General features: G+C 45.9%; 1 long non-coding RNA gene across 1 annotated transcript; it reads left to right on the top strand.

Annotated features, from left to right (window-relative positions):
• The first annotated feature begins 2,384 nt into the window (after positions 1 to 2,384).
• LOC108791641 lies at positions 2,385 to 15,592 on the top strand. Its single transcript, XR_001941515.1, has 3 exons — positions 2,385 to 2,480; positions 3,431 to 3,432; positions 15,501 to 15,592. It is a non-coding gene; the product is annotated as an uncharacterized LOC108791641 (long non-coding RNA).
• The last annotated feature ends 1,309 nt before the right edge of the window (positions 15,593 to 16,901 follow it).

Genomic DNA, 16,901 nt, shown 5'->3' with positions numbered 1-16,901 from the left:
ATGTGCACTCTGATGTGACCCGTCCCGATAAATCAGACTTGTGCACCTTACCGTGGATATTTTCCCCACAGATTTCACAATAAAAGCTACCACAGTAACTACAGTATAAGGAGACGTGACCCGCCCTCACGGGGATCGCCATTTTTTTGGGGGGAGGAAACTGATTTTTCGGCCGTCGGAGTCGCGACCTCGTGCCTCCGCGGTTGCCTTCCCCTCTGATGTCTATAAACTCAATTAGGAGAGCTCATCCCCCATTAACTGCTCCGCTTTTCACCACCATTCTTCATGCGGTCTGTAGCGGCTCGCATTATACGCGAGCTAGGCGCCCCAGATAGCCGCAGGGCCATTATCCTATCAAAAGCCGGATGACATCGTCGCGCTGGAGGTCTCTGTTGTCCCCTTTATGTCTAATGAATAGTGTGGAGACCCCCTGAGGGGGGCCGAAGATTGCAGCGGCGACGGCGTATCTGATTACATTATCCTCACCCCGCCGCTTATCGCATTATCACAGAAGAATATGTGGACGCGAGGAAAGTCGCTGGCGGCGGAGACTTTTGTGGCAGAAAAAGTTATAGCTCTTGGCGTCCGCAGCTGCCGTTCTGAAAGGTCACAGCCTGATACCGATACATTAACGTGGAAATCTTTTATTTGAAGTATTACCGATGAGGAAAGGAACAATAAAAGCACAATGAGAAACTACAGCGACTGTGCGGAGCATACCCTTGTTTATGGAGAATTTACACAAAAGTAACAATTTGCTTTCTTGCCTTCACCTGGCTGTGTTGCTGGATTTTTTCACACTAGAAAGTGAAATCGGCTTCTTTGAATGACTGCTGAGATAAAATCAACCACAGGACAAGCCATTGCAGACCTGGGAACCCCTCATAACGGGCACAGCAGGTGTACAGACCCGGGAACTCAGCACAGGGATGGTGGGAGCTCCTCATAATGGGCACAGCGGGTGTTCAGACTCAGGAACTCAGCACAGGGATGGTGGGAATGACTCATAATGGGCACAGCGGGTGTACAGACCCGATAACTCGGCACAGGGATGGGGGGATCCCCTCATAATGGGCACAGCAGTTGTACAGACCCGGAACTCAGCCCAGGGATGGTGGGAGCTCCTCATAATGGGCACAGCAGGTGTACAGACCCGGGAACTCAGTACAGGGATGGTGGGAGCTCCTCATAATGGGCACAGCGGTTGTACAGACCCGGGAACTCAGCACAGGGATGGTGGTAGACCCTCATAATGAGGACCTCATTATTAATTTTTTCTTCCTCTCAATTACAAACCTTTGTGGAATCAGTCAGATGGATGTATTTAGCGTCTCTCCCTTCATTTTCCTCGGTGTCACAGAAACAAAACTGAATCTCTGTAATATACAATGACTAAACACGTCATTCAACCCACTTCCTATAAGCCCAGGTCACCCCGGATCATCACCACTCTGTGACTGGACAGTGAATGGAGATGCAATATAGTGACGAGCTCATCTCTCTGTCACTCTGCTCTCTCCTCCTCCTGTCAGCATGCTTCTGGCCAGCACATGAACTGATTGGCTCCTTGTGCTGCTTCTTCCTCTCACACCCCAGCCCTGCTCGAGGCTGATGCTACGTGAAATCCAGGTACTTGCACTGCTTGCATATATAAAAGATAAATGCATTGATGACAGAGCTGCAATCATTTGTGTCTTTTATATCGGCCTGGAGTTCAGCTTTACAATCCAGAGTCAGCAGAGCAGTGAAAGCTAACTTCTGATTGGCTGGCACGGGCTACTAGGCCTGTTGGGCAACGCCGCCAGGGTTTCCATTGGTTGTCTGGTCATCTTATCGTTAGCTGGTGCGTTGTGCGGTGCAGGAAATATCCCAGCAGCGCTGTGTCCATCTCCACAGCAGAGCCTGCAGCTACAAGGAATTGGACGTCGGGGTGTCTAATCTGCAGAGCGAACCTCGATGATGCAGGATGACATAACACCGGCCTTATTATAGACGGAGCTGGAACACTGACTCCAGGCTTACATGTGCTCCTTCCATTCAGCCGGTTCCCCCGAGGCTGAAACGCTGCAGAGCCACACATCTGCTCCCATCTGAGAGCCATGAAGAAGAACTCCGCTGTATGCAAAGCCATTTGATGAAGGCTACGTCCGTCATTGCATCCTCTTAAAGGATCACTCCACTCAAAAGTGACGGCTTAGGTTCTAGTCCGAGCCTGGTTGGCTGCGTCAGCCTCTGATTCTTTACATGTCTTAGAGAACCCAACAGCGGGATCTCTCTGCCGTGATTCGGGACTCTGTTTCTGCTCACCTGGGAGTTTTGGGTGTTCCCGGCTCCTCCTCTTACATTAGGGATGGTAGGAGATCCTCATAATGGGCACAGCAGGTGTTCAGACTCAGGAACTCAGCACAGGGATGGTGGGGGCCCCTCATAATGGGCACAGCAGGTGTACAGACCCGGTAACTTGGCACAGGGATGGCGGGGTCCAGACCCGGGTGTCAGGCTCGTACCATCATTTTCAGGTGACAGGTTCTCTTAACCAGCAGCCCAGCAATCCTCTGAGCAGCATTCATGAATGTCCTCTGTTTATATTAATTACGCTCTTTAATGATTATTAGGGTATGAATCCTCCTAGGTCTCTGTCACACATATTCCCAGATTTGCCTCCTTAATGAGGCCGTGGCGATAAAACCGTTATTTGAGGTTTGTGCCGCCTCGCTCCTCATATATACGAAGACGCCGCCTAATTGCTAAATTAAATATTTCACATCAGATTCCGGCTAGATGTTCCTGGCGGCTAATAATTAAAATAGATCGCCTGCCTGTGACGCGATTGGTGAGCGCGTGCGGGGATTTCTCCGAGCTTTGAAGGTTGGGGAGATGCAGGGAAGGAAGACGCTCTGTGGTGCCGCGCCGAGATTAAAGCGGTTTATGGGGAATGCGTCTGAGCATGCGTTTTCTGGAGGCCCCGTGCGGGGAAAATTGATACACTCAGTTAATCAGCAATCCTGGTAACAGTTTTGCACAAGGCCCCCCACATCAAGAACTGTGACTACTGTCGATACCTTAAAGCAGGGGGGGGCAACTCCGACCCTCCAGGTGTGCTTTAACTACATCATGCTTCTACCCTTGGGAGTCATGCTTGTGGTTGTCAGTCTTGCAATGCTTCATGGGAATTGGAGTTCCACAACAGTAGTAGGGCCGGAGTACAGGGATTGTCACGTATATATGGTGGTATGGTACAGCGAGTGTCACGTATATGGTGGTATGGTACAGCGAGTGTCACGTATATGGTGGTATGGTACAGCGAGTGTTACGTATATGGTGGTATGGTACAGCGAGTGTCACGTATATGGTGGTATGGTACAGCGAGTGTCACGTATATGGTGGTATGGTACAGCGAGTAGTGTATTGGAGTAACACAGTATTGGAGAAGTATTGAGGAGTAGTGTATTGGAGTAACACTGTATTGGAGTAGTATTGTATAGAAGGAGTAGTGTATTGGAGTAACACTGTATTGGAGTAGTATTGTATAGAAGGAGTAGTGTATTGGAGTAACACTGTATTGGAGTAGTATTGTATGGGAGTAGTAGTATATTGGAGGAGTAGTAGTATTTCAGAGTAATATTATACTCCAGTTGTGTATATATATATTATATGATAATAATCAGAAAGTTCGGAAGATTGCTGCGCAGTATTTCCCCAGTTCTGCGAACTCGCCGCAACCCGAAATCTTTCAGCCGCCTTCTAACAATCTTGTAAAGGTTTGAACTCCTTAACTAAACGCGGCGAATTATGTAACTGGGTCATTTTAATGATGTGGGGCTGACAGACAGATCCTCCGAAATGACGGGCTTTTTGTTTCACACCTGACGAGTGATAATTATCTGCTTCCAATCTGTCACAATGTATCCCGCCTGACGAGATAAATACTTTCAATCTTTGATCTCCCATCATGTAAGATGAATTATTCCATGGAAATAGACCGGTTCTCTTTAACTCTACACTCCAGACTTGAGTTGTAACGCTTTGTATAAAGTCAACCTTTCGGTAACTTTTACGGATTCGTATGAACAAACTCCCGGCATGTTACAATGACACAGCAGTGATACAATGTTTCCAAAAACTTCCACCTTTTATTATTTACCGAGTTCCTGCGCTACTGTCCAGTGGCCTTGCCTTGGCTGGGATGATGGCATCAGTCTCCTGCAGGCAGAGAAAGCATTTCCTCAGTCTCTCCCCCCCCCCAGCGATTAGACTATACTTTGTACAGCCTGTGACTGGACAGTGAATGGAGAAGCAGCAGACTGATGAGCTCATCTCTCTATCACTCTGCTCTCCCCTCCTATCAGCACTGCAGCACAACTGATTGTCTCCTTCCCCTGCTGTGCAAGGGCTGATACCACGTCAGATTCAGGTACGCGCACAGCTGACACTTCATGATATAATAATACAGAAATAATTTGTATCTTTTATATTTGCCCGGTGTTCAGCTACAATAATAGCTCCTGAAGATTCCTGTAGCTCTTCCAACCAATCTTCCGGTCCTCACTTGGCCTGGCTGGGTTAATGACTGAATTTACACACAGATCACCCACAATCCTCCTCTCCTCTGACCCTTCGGGTCATCGACAGCAGCAACCAACGGAGTAATCTCGCTAATTTAATACTGGGTGACAGGAACGCGTCTCGCTTGCCCACTGCGCCCAATCGGATCCCAGCGTTCGGTTTTCTAGCGAGCGAGCGTGACTTTTTACTGTCCCTTAGGTCGTATTGTGGCCGATAATGTTACAACAGCCCATCAACCTTGCTACAGGCTGGCAGGTAGGTTGCAGTCCTGAAAGGCTCACTCCACTTTTTGCAATTAAGCAATGAATGCAGTGCCATTGGATCAATGCGCATCTATTGCTTTATTGGCTGATGGGCCTTAAAGGAGAACTATGAGGCGGGTGCTTTTCACTCACCTCATAGTTGTAGCCGACCTGTGACAATGAGACTGTCACAAGTCGGCTCAGTAGATCGGGAGGTGAGCGAACACATACCGGCGTTCGCTCACCTCTCGATCCTGTCACAGCTCTCTGCCGTGACAGGGGAAGGGCTGGATTCCCCCCTCCCCGCTCCGATCCGCCAGCACTGACTGGCGGAACGGACGGGGGAGGGGGCGGGTACAGCTGGCTCTGCCTCTAGATAGGCAGAGCCAGCTGTCAGTCACACAGCTGGGCGGATCCCCGGCTCAATTGTCGGGATCCGCTTCAGCTGCAGCGTCTCAGTATACCGCGAGCAGTAGCTCCCTATATACTGAGCTTAGGGTGACGGGAGGACGCTAGTTTGTGTCCTCCCGTTACCCTAAGGAGAACTATGGGGAAAGCCCTAACCCCATAGTTCTCCTTTAAAGGAATTACTTGCATGGCCCCACCTGCAGTCATGCAATGAGGAACAATCCTCTTATTTTTGAGATATATGATGAAACGAGACATGTGAATTCCTTCCCATCTAAGAAGACTTTAATGCGCTGTGCACTGATTCGCTGGGAGGGCTATTTGATTCCTTACGTCTCTTCTCACTATAACCTGAATTGTTATTGCGCCCTGTTGGGTTCCAAGCCCTCCTCCATAGAAGTTTCCATACACTACACTGATGATGGCCAAGAAGCCCAAAACAGCTGTACCCAGTTTGGAATACAGGCCGCTATATCATTAGGCTATTTTTGCCCTATGTGCCAGCAGCTCTGAATGGTCATCTGGCTGATGGGTCATAAAGGGCTGATTTGGAAGACTCAGATTTACTGTCCTGAAATGAAGAACAATCCTTGACTTTTATGGGATATGTGATGGAATGAGATGTAAATACCTTCTGTTCTAAGAAGGCCTAAGATGCTCATTACCCGGGGAGCCTGAGTAAAGGAACAGCTGCTATTGACTCAAACACACATTAGTGACTCTGTATACTTTATTAAAGTAAGTATATATACCGTGTTTCCCGGTAAATAAGACAGTGTCTTATATTTTTTTTTCTACGAAAAAAGACACTAGGTCTTATTTTCGGGGGATGTCTTACCTGGCTTGGCTGCAGCTGTCCACTCTGCCGTCCAGGGAGCCACAGACAGGTGGGCGGGCGTGCGGGCGGGGCGTGCCTGGCGGGGGGGCTGGAGGGAGGGAGCTGCGGCTAGCGCTCTGATGCCGTCCAGGGAGCCGCTCTGGGTGCTCTGTCAGCCGATCCGAAGGCATTGTGGTCAGGATGATGAAGAGCCGCTCGGCTCAGTAATGGTTTGGTGGGCGGGCGAGCGGGTGGGGGCGTGCGTGCGGGGGGGGCGTGCCTGGCGGGAGGGAGCTGCGGCTAGCACTATCTTCAGGGATTTCTGTAATATGAGATCTACCACCGAACTAGGTCTTATTTTCGGGGTAGGTCTTATATTACAGAAACCCCTGAAGATAGTGCTAGGTCTTATTTTCGGGGAAACACGGTAGTATATACTCCTATATATATTTTTTAGATACATATTTTTGATAATTTGTCCATCACCAATAACGATAGAGAGCCGGAGGGAGGGCGTCCCTGCCTGACGGAAAGTCCTCTGTCTACATTCATCCACAGTCCTGTGTAGCTTCGCGATCAATGTCCTCCGGTCATTATCGCCAATAATTGCGTGCTTGTGTACCATCAGTAAGCGTGACACCACAGGGAGCTGTTGATGAGGGTCATCGAGGTGAAAAACAAAGCCTTTCACCAAATATCCCTAATGAGCAAAACGCAAGTGCATCGGTGTCAGTCCCCTCATTATCGGGTGACATTTGCGACTTGGAGCGACTTGAAGAGATAACGAGCGCGGGGGATTTTAAGTAGAGGAAGAGGGGACTTCTGACACTGAAAATGATTTCAAGTGAGGCCAAATGGTAAACAATTAGAGAGCGGAAATGTTGGACAATCCCTTAAAATGGAACCGCGTCAACATTCTTGGCTTTCTGATCGTAAAAAAAGCATACTGTGGCTCTCATGATGCTTGGATGCTTGCGACATTATTTCCTGCCAACAAGATTTAGACTTGTATAAAGAAGAATTCCAGTGATATACAATATTTGTAGGAGTCATGGGAGGGGGAACAATTATCATCTTGAGGACCTTTTTAGCAATGCCTTCTTTTCGGTCAATGTCCCTGACATCTTGGGGTTGATTTACTAACCTTTTAAACACACCACGAACGTGTATACACCTCTGTAGTGTGTTCCCTCCCAGCATGATCTATGGAAGGAATCGAAACACCTTTTGTAGTGTGTACACACCCAGCAGGTGTGTTGTGCAAAGCCCTGCATGAATTGCAAGGTGATGTTGTGTAAATTAGCTCTATGTTATGTTGCTTGCGTTGATGAATGCAGGAATGTAAATGCATGAGCTAACCATTGTTGTCTAAACTGTGAAGCAGCATTATATATGCATCATGTGCATGATTTTTCCATATATGGCATCAGCGGAAATATGCTTTTAGAGACTTTTTGGTTGATAAATACGTTTTGCTGTGTAAAAATCACACACACCTGGTGTGTGTGTGTGTTTTAGGTTAGTAAATCACCCCCCTTGACTTCTCTTGTAAATGTTAAGCTTAACCTCCAGTTTCTCTCATGTTCTCAGCCTTTCTGTTGGTCAAGGAGGCTGTCTTCTACAATAGAGAACCAATAGGGAGGCTAGGGAAGGGGTGTGGCCAAGCTAGAGTTTTACGGTCATGAAAATTTGCATATAACTCAAAGTGACATTAAATCCTCAGATTTTGTTAACATAAACCAATACTGTAATGTGCGCCTTACTGTAATCCATGGTTGTTTCCCTTCTCTTTGCTGCTCTTCCTTTTAAATCCTCATGTCTTCTCATGCTTGGGGAGAACTTCCCTTTGCAGCTCAGTGCCTCTTCCTGTAGTGCTGGCTCAGGTTGTGAACCTGCACACAGACACCATGTATCCATTCCAGAGACAAGGCAGTCTGCAGCAAACCAGAAGTTCTGCCCAGCATGAGAAGAGATAAGGATTTAAAAGGAAGAGCAGCAAAGAGAAGGGAAACAACCATGGATTACAGTAAGGCGCACATTACAGTATTGTTTTATGTAAAAAAATCTGAGGGTTTAATGTCACTTTAAGCTTCTTGTATCTCTGGATTTATTGTTTTGCTTTGACGTGGTTTCCTCTAAAGGTGACCTCTCGTATGCTCAATTTGAATTGCCCAGGGTTGTGAAGCTTGTGATCGATTCACGTGAATGTATAAGTGTAGAAAGATCAAAGTCTATCAACTTCAGTCCATTCTAAACCTTTATATCCAGAAGATGACAAAACAAAAACTCCAAGTGGGCGAGCCTACCATCTTCACACAAGTGACAAGGCCTTGCAATCAAAGGCCACTCTAGCCAGCGTCACTCTAGAGCAGGGGTAAGCAAACCCTGGCCCTTCAGCTCTGGTACAACTATATACCCCATTAGGCATTGCAAGACCCTCACAGCCATGATGTACAGAGGAAGATGCATGATGAGATTTGTTGCTTCATCACAGCTGGAGTTTGCCTACCCCTGCTTAAGAGTATGGGTCCCACTGACTATTGGGCCTGCATACCACATGTCACTGACTGCCATAGCTGTGTCTCCTGACCTTCAACCATTAACTTTATTGTGAAGATACATCTCCCCATCAGAGTACCTTTCACGGTACAAAATAGTTCCTGAGGGTGCAAGTTTGACATGCCTGCCTTGGGGGAACCCAAGACAAATATGGGAAGATAGAACAGGTAATGTCCTGCTGGGTTTTAAACCCAAGATCCATGACTATAGTTTCCACTCAGGCCTGGACATAAAGTCTTGCAGTTCTTGAATTTTACAAAAGAGTGAAACCATTCATGGGTGTGGTGGGAGATTCTTCAGACTCATTCGTCAGTCTCATTCGGTTCTGTTTTAATTAAACAGTTAGCTGTGTCATGCTTGGCCACCAGAATAGAACCTTCATAGGAGAAGAGTAGATTCATGGGTGTGTCTGAGAGCATTTATAGGCTGGTGGCGTTTTCAATGAGTTCTGATTTAATGAAACGGTTCCCTGTGTTATGCTTGGCCACCAACTTGGGTGGTCCTTAGGAGAAGAGTAGATTCATGGGTGTGTCTGATAGCATTTATAGGCTGGTGGAGTTTCATTGAGTTCTGATTTAATGAAACGGTTACCTGTGTTGTGCTTGGCGACCAACTTGGAACCATCTTAGGAGAAGATTCATGAATTTGTCTGAGAGCAGTTGTGGGCTGGTAGTAGATTTTGCAGACTCCTCTGTCAGTTTCATCAAGCTCTGTCTTATTGAAACAGTTACCTGTGTTATACTTGACCACCACATTGGAACCATCTTATCTGAACAGTAGATTCATGGGTTTGTCTGTGAGCATTTATAGGCAGGTGGAGTTTCATTGAGTTCTGTTTTAATGAAACAGTTACCTCTGTTGTGCTTGACCACCAACTTGTAACCATCTTAGGAGAAGACTAGGTTCATGGGTTTTGTCTGAGAGCATTTATAGGCTGCTGGAGTTTCATTGAGTACAGATTTAATGAAACCATTACCTGTGTTGTTCTCGGCCATCACAATGGAACTATCTTAGAAGAAGATTCATGGGTTTGTCTGAAAGCATTTGTGGGCTGGTGGTAGATTCTGTAGACTTCTCTGTCAATTTCATGGAGCTCTATTTTATTGAAAGTTACCTGTGTACTGCTTGGCCACCACAATGGGACCACCATCTTATGAGAAGCGTAGATTTATGGGTTTGTCTGAGAGTCTTAATAGGCTGTGGATTTTCATCGAGTTGTGTTTTAATGAAACACCACATTGAAACCATCCTAGGGGAAGAGTAGATGCATTTGTATTGTTCGTCCTTACCTTTGTTGGACCTAAACTCTGAGAGGTTTGGCCATGCAAACAAAAGTTGGCGTGACTCATTGTAACAAAGATTTCTTAGACTCCTTAGATTGCCTAGGGTTTGAAATATTCACTACTTTTATAGCATCATAATCCAAGCTCCAACAAATTTACCTTTTAGGTCAACTCACTTTCATGCTGAACCTGAGACAAACCCAACAGGCTTGGTTTAAATGTTCCCACCTTTTTGCTTTTGCTGCCCCCTGCATAGCCTCTAAGAGCTGGACAAATGCAGCGCTGACTATGACAGGTATTCTCTAAAATGGGAAATAATGAGGAATAGATGCTTTGGGCCTCAGAGCTAATACTTAGGGGGAGAAGCCAGGGCAGCCATCTCTGGACCGTCCTAATGAGGAGCCTCTGCTAAGCTCTGGTATTCCTAAGTCACAGCGAGGGACAGGCACATCAGGTGTGCTGGGAGCAATGTCCCTTACCTTGTTACCAGATATTAGTGTCAAGCTTGATTTTCTTTTTTTTCCTTCCTCGTTTCTAGGTCAGTAAATGCAGCCAAGAGAATCAAACGATAGAGGAAACGTATGTTTCATGGGCCAATTAAAAGTAAAGATTGGAAAGACTTCTGTCTTTTCAGCCATTGAGAAGCTGGAGCTTAAAGGATCGCCAAAATGATGTTGTTGTACAAAGGGGTTTGAGCTGGTCGGGCAATTTTTAAAGGGAGAGAAATCAATTGTATTACCATATATATACATTGAGTGGCCAGATTATTATGACCACCCCATCAGTACTTCATTGGGCCACGAGATGACTCCACGAGATGATGAAAGGTGATGCGAGGAATCTGACCCTGCACTGTTGCCCTTCTGTTGTCTTGTATCAGTCTCGCCCCTCCCCCGTTCTGCCCTAACATTGACTAGTCGCTGACGGCCACAATTCGCACGTTCAGACCCAGATTTCCGGCTGACAGTCCGGTCTTTAAACACTTTAACAACAGCTGCTCTTGAACATTTAATGAATTCTGCTGTTTTGCTGATACTCGCTCCATGGCTCCGAGCGCCAACAATCATCCCACGCTCTTTTTTTTTTTTTTAAGGCCCCGTTCACACCTTTCCGTTTTTTGTCGGGTGTTCAACACTCTATGAACGCTCTACAAAACGTACAACCATGAAAATCCCATTGTTTTCTATGGGTATGGTTCACACCTTTCCGTATTTCCGCCCGTCTGAACGCCCTACAAAACGGCTGACGCCCAAACAAGTACATGTACTTCTTTGGGCCGTTTTGGAGGGCGTTTTCCATTGGGATACAGCCAAGTAGCCTTCGGAATCGCGCGACGGTCGCGCAATTTTTTTACCGCGAATCGCGGTAAAAAAAACGTGTGACGGTCGCGCGACAGACGTGCATGCGTAATACGCCTAGGTGTGAACCCAGCCTTACAGGTAAAACTTTTATTGAATTTTTTCATACAAAAAAAAAAGACAATCACAAAAAGACAATGACAGTTACAGATCGACCTTCTGAACACAGCATTTCCAGCAGTCAATACAAGACAATACAATAATGGTAACTCAAAAAATAAAGATACAAATACATCCAAATAAATCGATTTGTGGATCAGTACACTCAGCGCCCGGGACATTACTGAATTGGACATTACTGAATTGAATGTCTCTAAAGTTCAGGAGTTTGAAGATAAAAGTGCGCGGGGGGGCTCCCGGGGGGCCACGGATAGAAGGCATGCGATGAGCCCGCTCGACTGCAAAGAAGCTGTAAGCTGTGCCTTAGGGAGCAGGGATCGGATCAGGGACTCAGCGAAGGTGAGTGGATCTTGGCCCTCTTTTCCCTCCGGCAGACCCAGTACCCGGAGATTACTGCGTCGGTTCCGGTTCTCTGCATCCACTGCCCGGGACTCCAGTGCCTTAACTTTAGTCTGGAGGATGCGCAGTGTCGCCGTGTGGGCCCCGATGACATCCTCCACCTCACCCACTCTACCTTCCACCGCTTAAAAAATTAAAAAGTTTATAAAAAATAAATAAAAATAAAATATAAAAAAAATTTGAAAAAATAAAAAACATTTTCGGTAACGGTTTCGGTTTCGGCCTGACATATTTTTTTACATTTCGGTTTCGGTTTTAAAATTTCCATTTCGGTGCACCTCTACTATTTATAATGGTCTGGTCTTCTAGCAACTTCAGCGCCAAATTTTAGCTTATTATTTGCCTACAAACGTCAGGTGGTCATAATAATCTGCCCACTCGGTGTATAGTGTGTGTGTGTGTGTGTGTGTCTGTGTGTGTGTATATATATAATCATTTATTTTGTTTGTTTTGTACAAGTATTTTTTATTAAACAGCTTTCAAATTTTTTTAACTATATCATTTTTTGTTTTGTTTTAAACAATCATTCGTTGCAAAGCCAAAGCATAAGGGCCTTCATGCAAGTCAAGAAGAATGCAAATCCTGCTTCAAGCAGGTCAGAAGGATCTCATCTGTAGGTCAAATATACCTGTCAATGAATTCTGAATGACCTCAGGAGCATCTTAAACTAATATAATTGGCACAAGCCCAAAGCCCATCCACCCGCTTCCTAACACAGATGCCACAAAGGCTTAGAGGTCTGTTTTCCTACCAGCCCTCTGCCACCCAAACAAAACAAAAAAATATACCCCCCTTGATCCCAACCTCTGACACTTCTGAGGGCTCTGTCTGATTTGCTGCAGCTTCAAATGCACATTGTGAGATGCTCGCAGTGTGCAGTGAAATCAGAGGAAGCCATTTCAGTCCAGGACAGGAGTCTTTACAACTGTGCAAGACTGAAGGGAAGGACGGAGGTCAGGCTTAAGTTGGTTTAGAAAAGGTCACATGTCCATAGACTTCAACCAACACAACCTGACTCCTACCCTCCCTCCCTCACCATAGCTAAAACTTTTAAAAGGAAGTCTTGACTGGAGTTGGGCTCCGTAATGAACCGGGGTGACATTTTCAATGATCACTGGCTGTCCCAGGTGCACGTAGCGGGATTCATGAATAATATCACATTAACTCATTTGCTCAGCCACGTCGTTCATGCACGCTTTGTTTTCTCACAAGGAAGGATAAAGCACATTTCATCTATTTATAGGGCAATGCCGTGTTTTTTTTAACATTCAGCTATAATTATGGATTTAAAGGTCAGTCAGTGAGAAGAAAGGTCGCTCTAATCAGTAATTTTCAGCATCAAGATCTTTTTCTCCAAAGTTTATTATAGTGTACTAAAAATATCAGAGACAACACTGACATGTCGGCGGAATGTTCACGGACATGACTTTCTCGAAAATGAGCGTGGCTTTGACACGTGGGGGACATTGTCACCAAAGGAACCCTGAGAACAACTTTTGGGCCCCTTTTCAAGTACAAACTTTTGGGCCCCTTTTCCAAAGTACAAACATTCCACTGTGTATAGATGGACAGATAGATGACAGATGATAAGTAGATGAATAGATAGATAAATGAAAATAGACAGGTGAATAGACAGATGAATAGACAGATGAATAGATAGGCAGATAGACAGATGGATGATAGATGTGTAGATACGTGGAAAGATAGTGATAGATAGATAGATAGATAGATAGATAGATAGAGGAATAGACAGATGATAGACAGGTAGATGATTGATGGATAGACAGAGATATTATAGACAAATGAAAGACAGACAGATGATGGACAGATGGACAAACAGACACATAATAGATGGATGATGGATAGACGGGCACATAATAGAGAGATGATGGACAGATGGATAGACGGATACATAAAAGACAAATAGATGATGGACAGATGGATGATGGACAGACACATAATAGACCGATGACAGACAGATACATGAAAGACAAATAGATGATGGACAGATGGATGATGGACAGACACATAATAGACCGATGACAGACAGATACATGAAAGACAAATAGATGATGGACAGATGGATGGTGGACAGATGGATGGTGGACAGATGGATGGTGGACAAATGGATGATGGACAGACACATAATAGACCGATGACAGACAGATACATGAAAGACAAATAGATGATGGACAGATGGATGGTGGACAGATGGATAGACACATAATAGACAGATAAATGAAAGACAAATAGATGATGGACAGATGGATGATGGACAGATGGATGGTGGACAGATGGATGGTGGACAGATGGATGATGGACAGATGGATAGACACATAATAGACAGATAAATGAAAGACAAATAGATGATGGTCAGGTGGATGATGGACAGATGGATGATGGACAGACACATAATAGACAGATGACAGACAGATACAAGAAGTCAAATAGATGATGGACAGGTGGATGATGGATGAGAGATGGATGACAGATGATAGGCAGATAGACAAATAGATTATAGACAAGTAGATGATAGACAGATGGATAGACATACTCATAATAGATGGATGATAGATGGGTGGAAAGATGTACTGTGATAAATTAATACTGTAATATAATTATAACCAATCAAAAGCAATCAAAATCCATTGATTGGTTCAAAACCGATTGTTTAGTATAACAATGTTGAGATTTGGGGATCAATGCGGAGTTTCCCTTTATGATAGAAGTGGATTCACCGTTAAATAAAAGGCTTTTCAGAGCATTGTGGGGGTTTTTTTGGTCTTTTTTTCGTATGAATGAATCTCGCTCTTTTGCGCCGTTCTTTTTTTTAATTTCCCCTTTTTTTTTTGCTTTGTGCTCTTTCAAGGTTTTTGTCGAATGAAAATGTGACTAGAACGCGTTCCTCGCTTGTGACCGGGCTGCTAATATTTGACTATTCATTACTCCGGGAGATGTGAAACGATTACAACCATTTGTGATAGGAACGGGCCTTGCGCTGCTCGCCGACATCTCTCACGTGAAAAGAGCGAGGTGTCAGACAAAGCATTCCGCGTCCTACAATGGGAATCGGCGGCGGAGATATTTGAAGGAAAAAAGAGTGTTGGGATTTAAAGGGGCTGAGTCACACGTGAAGGCATTGCATGGAGGTGGACTTGAGGATACCGTCTACCTTCTACATGATCCCAAGCTTCATTCTGTTGTCCAGTTGATATTTTCAGCTTTCAGTGGCAGGGTATTGGTGCTGGAGGCTGTCTGTAACCCTAACACTAATTCCTCCTGCAACCCTAACTCTAATTCCTCCTGCAACCCCAACACTAACTCTCCCTGTAACCAGTGGCGTCACAAGCGGGGTGCAGGGGGTGCGGCCCACACCCGGGTGACACCATTGGAGGGGTGACACCAAAATGACTCGCAGTCATTTTGGTGTCACCCCCCTCAGAAAAGTATCAGGAGAGAGGAGGGGACCCGGCGGCATACATTATCCCGCCGGGTGACTGTCCCCTCCTCTCTCTGCCGGCGTCCATCACCAAGATGGCCGCCGGCAGGTATCAGAATACTGCCGCGCCTGCGCGATGACGTCACGCGTGTGGTGATGTCACGCGCATGCGCAGTGACGTCTCGGCGGGTCTCCCTGTAACCCCAATACTAAATCTTCCTGCAACCCCAACACTTGCCCTTCCTGGAACTCTAATACATACCCTCTCTGTAGCCCTAACCCTGCTTCTAATGCCCTCTTTGGTGGGAGCCCCCCATAATGGGCACAGCAGGTGTATAGACCCCGCAACTCAGCACAAGGATAGTGGGAACCGTCATAATGGGCACAGCAGGTGTACAGACCTGGGAACTCGGCATGGTTTTGTTGGGAACCCCTCATAATGGGAACAGCGGGTGTATAGACCCGGGAAATCAGCACAAGGATATCAACAATAGAGTCCTCAAGGGATAGAAGAGATTGTCAGGCGCTTAACTTTCCAGCATCCACGGAAAGCTAACAAACTCCACATTCTGAGAACGCCGTCTCTTTAAGGCTTCACATCACGTGTAGCTTTCTGGAGCCTCTTCTGAGGAATGTTCTTTATGGTTTCTGCTGAACTAAACCTCCGTTATCATGAGAGGAACGCACGTTCCTGCAGAGCGTTCCATGGCGAAAATCTTGTAACATAATTGCGCAGCCTGAACGGCGAGATAAGTGACAATTCCTCCACAATTACTCATGATAATCACCGTTCAGAGCGCAGCCAATGAGCGACGGCGTCAGCGGCAGAACAGTCAGAGTCTCGGGGATCCCTGAACCCGAAATGCATTTTGCTGCATATAAAAGGCGTTCAGAAGTGCCGGGATTGCTGACGCGGGGGAATTCATTTGTCCTGTTCACGCCACTTTAAATGACAATAGAACTATTCATACAGATGACGGGTTCCCTTTACAAAGATACAATTCTATTATGTTTTCTATTTGAGGACTCGGCAGTGCTGTATCATGGAGTGTCCCTTTAACCCATCATTTAAAGGGGAACTCTGGGCATACGGCTAAAAACACCAGTGAAGTGTAGATATGAGTACTGACGTACCTGCCAAAGGAATTGTAAGTCTGTACAGCAACGTTTTCATTTGTACTTTGTTAGAATGAATGAATACAGAGGTGTCACCTTCCCACCCACAGTGAAGATTAGTGTTGGGGTTACAGGGAGGATTTGTGTTGGGGTTACAGGGAGGGTTAGTGTTGGGGTTACAGAGAGGATTAGTGTGAGGATTACAGGGAGGATTAGTATTGGGGTTATACGGAAGGTTGGTGTTGGGGTTATAGGGAGGGTTAGTGTTGGGGTTACAGGGAAGGTTAGTGTTGGGGTTACAGGGAGGGTTAGTGTTGGGGTTACAGGGATGGTCAGTGTTGGGGTTACAGGGAGGGTTAGTGTTGAGGTTACAGGGAGGGTTAGTGTTGGGGTTACAGGGAAGGTTAGTTTTGGAGTTACAGGGAGGATTAGTGTGAGGATTACAGGGAGGGTTCGTTTTGGAGTTACAGGGAGGATTAGCGAAGGTTAGTGTTGGGGTTACAGGGAGGATTAGCGAAGGTTAGTGTTGGGGTTACAGGGAGGGTTAGTGTTGGGGTTACAGGGAGGATTAGTATTGGGATTACAGGGAGGATT

Source organism: Nanorana parkeri, unplaced genomic scaffold (genome assembly GCF_000935625.1).
Source record: "Nanorana parkeri isolate BGI_ZX_2015 unplaced genomic scaffold, ASM93562v1 scaffold563, whole genome shotgun sequence".
Lineage (NCBI taxonomy): Eukaryota > Metazoa > Chordata > Amphibia > Anura > Dicroglossidae > Nanorana > Nanorana parkeri.
Note: the sequence above shows the minus strand (reverse complement) of the source record. Positions and strands in the feature narration are given on the sequence as shown.